The 9,339-nt window shown below is 40.6% G+C and overlaps 1 pseudogene; it reads right to left on the bottom strand.

Annotated features, from left to right (window-relative positions):
• Positions 1-6,546: 6,546 nt before the first annotated feature.
• Positions 6,547-9,044, bottom strand: LOC121765192 (annotated as a pseudogene).
• Positions 9,045-9,339: the final 295 nt, after the last annotated feature.

Raw genomic sequence — 9,339 nt, 5'->3', positions numbered from 1 at the left:
GCAACCCTTGCTATTACAAAAAACACAAAGCTGGAAGGTAAATGTAACAAATAAATTACAACGAAAGTAAAGAGATGCAAACTATAGTCTTCTTAAGTCGAGTCGAGGTGACCCTCTCTCCGCAAGACGAAATACGCCCCGGCTAGTGCTCACGGATTTGCGTAATGTCCCCAAAGATGAAACGACTTTCCTCCTATCGAGTTGAAGCACCTCAAACTCGTAGGCTCCGGCGAACTTGAATTGGAGGCGAGAACCGAGCTAGACAATGCTCCTAGAATGCCCACTAGAATGCTTGAGTGATGAAGAGAGAATGCTTGTTGATTGTATGTTCTCTTCTTCCAAATCCTACCTATTTATAGGATATGAAAGCCTACATGAAGAGTCTTGTTTTAAGACACCTCATAATGCATTTGGAGGAGAAAGGCCAAAGGCCTAGCCTTTTGGCATTTCACACGTGTTTCCTACAGTATAATGTTAAATTTCACAATGGGCATTACATATTTTTATCTTATTTTGAACGTTCCCTATTAAAGTACCTCATTTAATTTTTATTATTATACATAAACTCAATATAATAATTAATTTATTTTATAACTAAAGTCTAAATTTGGTCATTTACCTTTGCTTTAAAAAACTTTTTGGTGTTCCTATACATTATGTTTGTTAACTTTTGGTCTCAAACAATATATTTTGGTCTAATATTAATATTTTTCATTAAATTGTTAACGGTCCAATACGATTTGACCAAATTAGTGACTTAATTATAAATCTAATTAGTCAAATTAATCTACTTAATTTAATATTAAAATTTATAAATATATTTTATAAAACTAAAATTGATTGAAGGTGCTAACCCAGACGGTTCTTTCTTCCCCTTGATTGTCCAAGGCCATGTAATTTCCATCTAATTTAAACCATGCTTTGTGAACGATGGAGGGTTTTGCATACCCGGAGCCTAAAATTTACTAGAAGAAATTATGATCGAACCCAACCTACCCCTTCTAGCACAAGAGCATCTCCAATAGCAGCGAGCGCACCGGCTAGCCGATTCTTGGCGCTCGCCGGTCCACTCGCCAAACCATTGCAGCCGGCGAGCGCCAAATCGACGAAAAAAACAGCGAGCGCACGCCGATCTCCTGGCAGCCATTGCAGGTGCCAGATCGGTGAGCGGGATTTTTTTTATTTAATTTTCGAAACACTATATGTACACGATCTGCACGTCATTTTCATTTGCACCACTTGTTTTAACGAGTTTTCTCTCAATCTTAATTTCTGTACAAGATCAACAATGCGAAATGGAGCACAACAACGAGCCTACTCCAGGGACGAGCGGGTCTCAAACTCCGACGGTACCCGCGGGAGGTGGATGGGGTCCGATGCCCGGGTACTACTACCCTTGGCAGCAGATGAAGCCCGGGGTGGCATCCGGGGGTGGTATGCCGGGATAGCAGGGGATGCCGGGGGGTCCGGGCGGGCAGGGGGACCGGGGATGCAACCCCCTATGCCGATGATGCCGGGGTGGACACCCGGGATGCAGATGACGCCAGGGTACCCGGGGATGCACGGGACGCCGGGGGAGGGGACAACGTCTATCGCCCAAGTCTTGATTTTGCTATTGCTGCTTCGCACACATCGACCCCAGCGAAGACGCAGTTCACTGGGTTTGAGACCTTCTCCTTAGAGGAGTTGGGACTAGATCTCGGGGATGCGGACACTCCCGTTCAAACGGGGGGAGTAGGGCGGGGTGGGGGCGTGCCCAGGAAGAAGAAGGGGAAGAGGGTGGTCGGCGAGTCGTCGCAGCCAGCTGGTGATGACAGCTCGACACGGAGGAAGTGGACGGACGCGGAGAACGTCGCGCTGTCCAAGGCGTGGATGAGTGTTTGTGATGATCCACTCGCCTCGAACAATCAGAGGATCGTCAACTTGTGGGCTAAGATAGCAGTAGCCTACAAGACATTTTGCCCGGATGGGAGGCCCTGCAGCGGGGAGGAGTGCCGAAAGGGGTGGGACCGAATCCGGCAAGGGGTCTCCCGATTTTTGGGCTTGTACACCAACGCCCTCCGAATGCAGTTCAGTGGCCAAACTGACGAGGACTGCAGGAGGATGGCGGAGAAAGAGTTCCCCGTGCCCGGGCTTTACAAGGAGTTCACCTACTGGAATTGCTACCTGGTGCTAATGGACTCCGAGAAGTTTCGGGCAGGAGTCGATGCTGGCTGGCCGAAGAAGCAGCGCCTGAACTATATCGGTGATTATGCCGGCGGCAGCAGCGGTGGTTCCCACGACCTCCCCGAAGATGCGCAGGAGACCCCGTCCCCTCCCGCATTTACTCGTCGCACTCGCCCGGTTGGTCAAAGGCGGGAGCAACGGGCTCGCCAGAGGTCCGAGGAGGTCCAGTCGCCATCCCCCACTGTTGGTAGCCCGACAGCCGACCTCGTCTTCTTGGCGCGTCAACAAATGCGGGCTCAGATGTACAAGGTCATATCTGACTGGAAGAATGCCACTGACCCCGAGGAGAAGAGTTTTTTTCACGCACTGCTCGTGAGTATGCGAGCCGATTTGACTGCCGCCGCGGCACATGTGGGGGGCTCAGACGCGGGCTCAGATGCCGCAGATTTGGGGGTCCCGGATAGCGGCGACAACGGCGACAATGGCGACGACGGCGAGGCGTGAGGCGGATGCCGAGGGGGGGGGGGCTCGTGCGTGTAGTAGGAGTTTTTTTTAAAATTAATGTAATTTTTTTTGTTAATGTAATTTTTTTTAATTAATATACTTTTTTTTAATTTAAATATTATTATAGAATTTTTCCATATCTGTGTCGTAAATTTAATTTCGTATTTTGTGTGATTGTTAATTACTCCCTCCGTCCATGAAAATTTGTCACCTATTTCCTTTTTCGTCCGTCCTTAAAAATTTGTCACCTTTCACTTTTACCATTTTTGGTAGTGGACCCTACATTCCACTAACTCATTCACACTCACATTTTATTATAAAACTAATATATAAAAGTAGGACCCACATGCCACCAACTTTTTCAACCCATTTTCTATTACATTTATTAAAACCCTTGCCGGGTCAAATGGTGACGAATTTTGGGGGACGGAGGGAGTATTTGTGTAACGCCCCACTTTTCGAAATATCCTCCTTATTTTTCCATCAATTACACGCCAATTACCTCCATCAAATCTCCCCAAATCTCTCCCATCTTTATTGTGATTATTCTCCAATTATTCTCTAATTAATTGGGAGATATTCTATTCCCTAAACTCTATAAATAAAAGACTCTTAAACCCTACCTCAAATCACACGCCTCCCACCTCAATCACACGCCCCTCCCTCTTCTCCACTCTCCCACACTTGTTCTTCTACTCTACTCAAGGTCCTTTCGAAGTTTCCAAGAGATTGTTGAAGAAGCAAGATTTTTATTCGTTCCTACCGTTTGTTTCGTCCAAGAGAGGTAAAAATCAGACCCTATTCTTCATTCCTCCCCATCTAAACATTCTTTGACTCCCTCATGCATGTAGAGAGTGTAGGGATTTCAAATCTAAGGGATTCAATCGGTGGGAATTTGTGTGTGTATGTTTGATTGCGCTTTGAATGAATTTGTTTGATGAATTAATGAATTTATGGTGAATGATGTATGATGTTATGAGAGCATGAGTATAAGGACCCTTTTGAACATGTTTGTGTGTTAAACCCATGAAAAGGTTGATTTTGAATAAATAGGGATAAACCCTAATTCGAATTTTTAAAGGCATGAAAAGCTGTAAGTTCGGACAGTATGTTCCGACATGCATTTTACCGACCAAATGAACTCCGATTTGATCGATTCTTTTTCCTGAGTACATTTCTTGATGTCTTCTATGTTGTGTGTGAATTTAAACTCATTTGGATAAAAGATGGATTTTTGGTGAATTTTTAAAGTTGACTGCGTATTTCTGGCAGAAAATATTTTCTCGACCAGTAGGTTACGTTGTCCTTTTTGACCGACCGAAAAGGGGTATTTTGATATGAAATTTAAACTGGAAGTTAGTTGATGAGTCTAATGCATTGTGGTAAAGTTTTAGCCCCAACGGAAGTCGGGTGAAATTTTAATAATTTTTATAAAATGGTTGCGCAGTGCTGCCAGATCTCTATCTTGACAAAAACACTATGTTGTTATAAGTGAATTACTTGATTGATATATGTGATGACATGATGCGCTGTTCAAAGGGGGGGAAAAAGGGAAAACGATAGAGACATGCATAATATTAAGTCGATGGTTGTGACTGATAAGATATATATATTATCTAAAGGTAATAACTCGTGCGCGAAGCGTGATAACAAAGGGAAAGCAGTAGTCGAAATCTAAACGGTCGAGGTGGGCTTCTTTTCTACCCTACATTTTTGTGGGTTTTCTTTTACTAAAATCTTTTACGTATGACTGTGGAGCTATAAGGGTGGTTTAAAGCGATTATCATGTCGTGATTTGTTTTAACGTGCCTATCTGATGTGGCTGTTGTCACTGTTATATAAATCGAATTCGGGTCCTCGTAGGGCCGCAAACCCTACTTGGATTAGTGTACAACTATGGTAGACTGTGTGCTAGCGTACGGGCTGGTCGGTCTAGTGACCTGGTTTGCGGCCGCATTCCTTGTCATGTATTGGCAGATATGGTTGATGGCGATGGGGAAAAATGACTGCGCAGTCGCTATTTTGAACAATGGAAAATATTTTGGTGCCTCGGGCCTTTATAAAGCTCAAACCCCGATGGTTACCTACGAATGGCATGATAATATGTACTCTTATTTAAAATGTTTTCGGCATGAGCCTCTGAGTATTTTCAAAAGTACTCAGCCCTGCATATGTTTTCTCTATGTGCAGGTTGAGCAGCGACGAGCGGTTGGTGGTGTTGAGCAGGAATTAATAATAAACTATGGTCGTTTTGAAACTCCGAGTGTCGTTGTGTCTTCACACATGACGTCACTCTTCTCTTGGATGCTTCCGCTGTGATGTTTGCTTTACATACTTTTTATTTAAATTAAAAAAAAAAACTGTTTCATTTGGGATATTTGCAAACTCGTTACTTATTTTGAATAAATGCTAAACCCTTAGTCATTTACTTGTTGAACATAAATACTTTTGGTTGTTTTATTTATTAAACTTAGATTCTTGGTCAAACTCTTGTTGAAAACCCTAGTCTTCTATACCTGTCCATTAAGCCTTTTTAAGTTGCGATCGCCCGCTTTTATTAACCCTAGGGGCGGTCGTGACAATTTGTTTTTAATAATTTAATTTATTGTGGCTGTGCTATGGCCGGGCTATTGCTTGTCCAGTTGCTTGTCTTGATGATGTGGCAGGAAGAGTTTTAGTACTAATGATGTGACATGAATAGTTTGTGATTGGGCTATGGCTGAACTATTCTTATTGGAGATGCTCTAAAGTGAATAATTATTTGAAGGCATATTCTATTCAAATTGCTATTGGTGGGCCCACTCGCCCAACTCAACGACAGCGTAAATCATTACACCGCACACCAACCGCTAATCACATGCCACATCAGAAATATAATATTCCATATATATATTTTCTCTTTTATTATGAAGTCGTGTTTGTACACGGTATATATATATATATATATATATATAAACACCCCGACAACCTATTTTGGTTAGTTTCCATTGAAATTTTTAGAAAAGCTCCTCAATTCGCCTTCTCCACAGCCCTCCCAAGGTACAATTTCTTTGAATTTTGCTCTTTTTTTCTCTAAATTTCTGATCCGGTTTACAAATCTGGCGTTTTTTTTACTGTTTTACATTTTTGCTTATAAAAATTGGGTAATTCGAATCTCTAACTCTGCAACGTGGTTTTGCACATGCATCCCGCTCCTCAGATCTTGTGATAACCATTTTTTTCGTGTTTGGTTAGCTCAATTGCGCTAATTTGCACGGTTACTCTTGTATTCATTCACAAGTTTCTGTGGTGGCCCAGCAGTTGCCTGTTGTCTTCTGAAGAAAAAGTTATATTTGCAGTTTGTTATTTTGACTAAAGACGCGATCTTGCATTGGTTTTTTGCCGATTGTTAATCTCAGTTTGGTCTGCTTTGAATGCTGAGGCTATTTCCACAAACAGATTTTTTTGTGATTATTGAGTGTATTATCTCATTTGAAATTAATTTGTGTGATTTTGATACGATCCTCAATATCTTAGGAAATCACAATTATTTAGTTATCTTTTATTTCCCAAATCTTTTCCATATCTTTATTTTCTTATTCAATAAGTTAGGTTAGTAGTATTTATTATAAATAGGAGAGCTTGTTATCATTTTATGGAATCAATGAATGACAAATATTATTCTTGCCCATACACAAACGTGACAAATCAATGAATGACAAATATTATTTAGTTCCATCGCTGCCCGACGGAGGAATTCCGCGCACAGCTAGAACTAGAGCTACCGCCGATCCTATCTCAGGACGCCGGAAGTATCTTGATCACCGAGCAATCCGCCGCCGATCACCGTTGAGGAATTGAGACCTTAACAACTGGTGCTTTCATTGAGAGCTGACCCTCCCACCATCTCGAATCAAAGCTCCACTGCTGCTCGACGGAAAACATTCCGCGCACAGCACCAGCTTTGGTTGCTGAGTCCAGCCTGTCCGCCGAGCTCTAGCCGCCGGACAATCCTACTTCTGCAAAGCCCGACAGGAAGGATTCCTGCGTGCCGCGTTGAAGTCAGACCATTATCCATAACCCATACCTCACCACCCAAAAGAAAAGAGTGACCCTCTTCGTCCAATTCATCCAAAAAAAAGGACGAAAACCACCAAACAGAAGCTTCCCCCTTTGTAACATCCCAAGCTTTTGTGACTCTTTTAATACGTTATTGGAATTTATGAAACTTTTGTTTCTATGTGATTAAGTGAGTTGCGTGAAATAAATTGTCGTGGTTAATGTGAATGATGAGCTTGAGTTTTTATTTTTTTCCAATGAGGGGAAATAATTAATAGGATCATGCATTTATTCTTTCTCAAGTCAATTCATTGAAAAATTCGGCCCTCCCTAATTATTGAAATAGTACTTCTTTTTGTGGATTTAATTAATTGTTTTGGGACATTATTCCAAATTAAATCAAAACCAATGGACCTTAAATTACACTACATGAAATTCGAACTCCATCCTTTGATCCTTGGGAGTTTCGAAAATCTCCAATAGGAGATTGGATTATTTTTCATTTGATTTAATTGGTGCTTTATTGACTCTCTTCTTTTGAATATAATCTAATTAAATCATGTTATATTTTATTTCTTCACCCCAAAATAAATAGAGAGTTGGGATTTTTGCCTTGGCTATTTGAGCCTAATTTTTTGGCCCCCTCCAATAAATTTTGGAGAATATTTTATTTGTTTCCTATTTTGTGGAATCCTTTTTTTTATTCAAATAAATTCCTATGTCTAATTAATTGGGGGTGTGAATATTTTCCTTCTATTCTCCTCCATATCACACGCCCCTATGCTTATATTTTTCCTTATGGGAATTTAAATAATTATTACCTATTTTATGTGCTTGCGTCCATGATCTCACAAACTCAATGTGAGCATCCGATATTGCTTGGGAGATCCTTCAACACGATATATAAATACAGTATGATTTAGACTATGGTTGTTAGATACTAACATAATTCATGTTAGTTACCATGAGTCTGGGTAGATATGAACTGATGCAAAATCAACTCCAAGAACTTGATGGTTGCGGATGAAGTCCGTCCCAACTTGTTGAGCGTAGGTGTTGGGATTGAACTGAACCTTATTAGGGGTGGATGCACCGTAGAAACCTTCAGATCTGATCTGTAGGAGATGCTTTGGATCAATGCTTTTGACGTAGACTGCCATTTCTTCAATCCAAGCCTGCAACTCATCTCCAGAGGGATCCGATTCGCAACGAGGCTCGTTGATGAGTTCCCAAGCGAAAATAGTGGGATCGTCCTTGTAAGTTATGTTTGTTATGGTATTCATTCTGTTGAGCACTGTCTTCGACAAGAGTGTTGGAAGAGAATTACTAATATTTTACTGAATTTTTGAGGATTTAATTAAGGTACTACTTACCTTAACATGCGATTTGTAATAGCTTCTGAGAGTTGGATGAGAGTAAAAATCATCATCAGATGTCAAATTGAGACCAGCAGCCTTGCCCCATTTCACATACTGTGATTTCCCTCCATAGGCTTCCCAGTTGTTAACCAATGACAATATCAGCCTTACTTTGTACTTCTTTGCTTCACTCACCACAAAATCCAATCCCTAAACATGCCCCTTTTGTTAGTAACTAGGTATGAAATTAAGAAGAACCCCCACCAAGTGTTTTCCAAATCTGAATTTTCTAAAGAGAACTAAAATGATTTAAAAATGACATTTGTTTTATCTAACACTGACCTTCCGTGTTTGTGTTTTGTTTTGATTACAATTCTATATATATACCTTGAAAACTTGCTCATCATAAACGTTAGGGGATTTTTGAAGAACTCTCCACTGGCCATCATTGAAAGCCCAAACTGAAAGGCCAACAGATGATGCCTCCTGGAACACATCACTCACCTTTGGCCGTGTCGACTCATCTACTGCGAAAATGAATTAGCCTGTATGTGTTGAATCCGTTGACATAGAAAGGGTGGCCATCCAGCATGAATTGATTTCCCTTCTTTTGCACCATGCTCCATGAATCTACATGATTCCCTGCATCACCAACAATCTCATCATCCTCCTCTAACTCAGAGATGATTGCAAGACATGTTAAATGGTTAAGTATCAAAATGAGACTCAATGACTTTAACATGTATGGAATTCCCATTGTTTTCCATTGCTATTGAATTCAAGAGATGCTCCGACTTATATACATATATATATTTATATAGACACAACACAAGACAAGTATTGATCAGATTCCTTGGAAGCAAAGCTGCTTTTTTTTCTTCTTGTTTTTGGGATTTCTTTCCCTTCAATGTTCTTGACAATCGTAATTAAGGCTCAAACAGTAAGTGGTTTTAGTAAGTTTAACAATCCTGTAAAGAAAGCTAAGCATGCTGAGGGTTGAATACAAGCTAAGACTTTGCCATTGCAATCTATATTGGCTATATCTTACCTTGAAAGCACTATATACTTGATGTTCACAGATTATGAGAGGGATCATCAAAGCTCACTATATCAACTTGAATCGAGAAGTAACGATTTTATGTCTTGCTATATTGACTTTGGTTATTTTAGTAATTTTATGAGTTTTAAAAAGAATTTATAATGGCTAGTGGCTTATTGTTATTGTTATAATTTTATATTTCGAAGAAGATAAAATATGATTGTAACATGAACC

This window comes from Salvia splendens, chromosome 14 (genome assembly GCF_004379255.2).
Source record: "Salvia splendens isolate huo1 chromosome 14, SspV2, whole genome shotgun sequence".
Lineage (NCBI taxonomy): Eukaryota > Viridiplantae > Streptophyta > Magnoliopsida > Lamiales > Lamiaceae > Salvia > Salvia splendens.
Note: the sequence above shows the minus strand (reverse complement) of the source record. Positions and strands in the feature narration are given on the sequence as shown.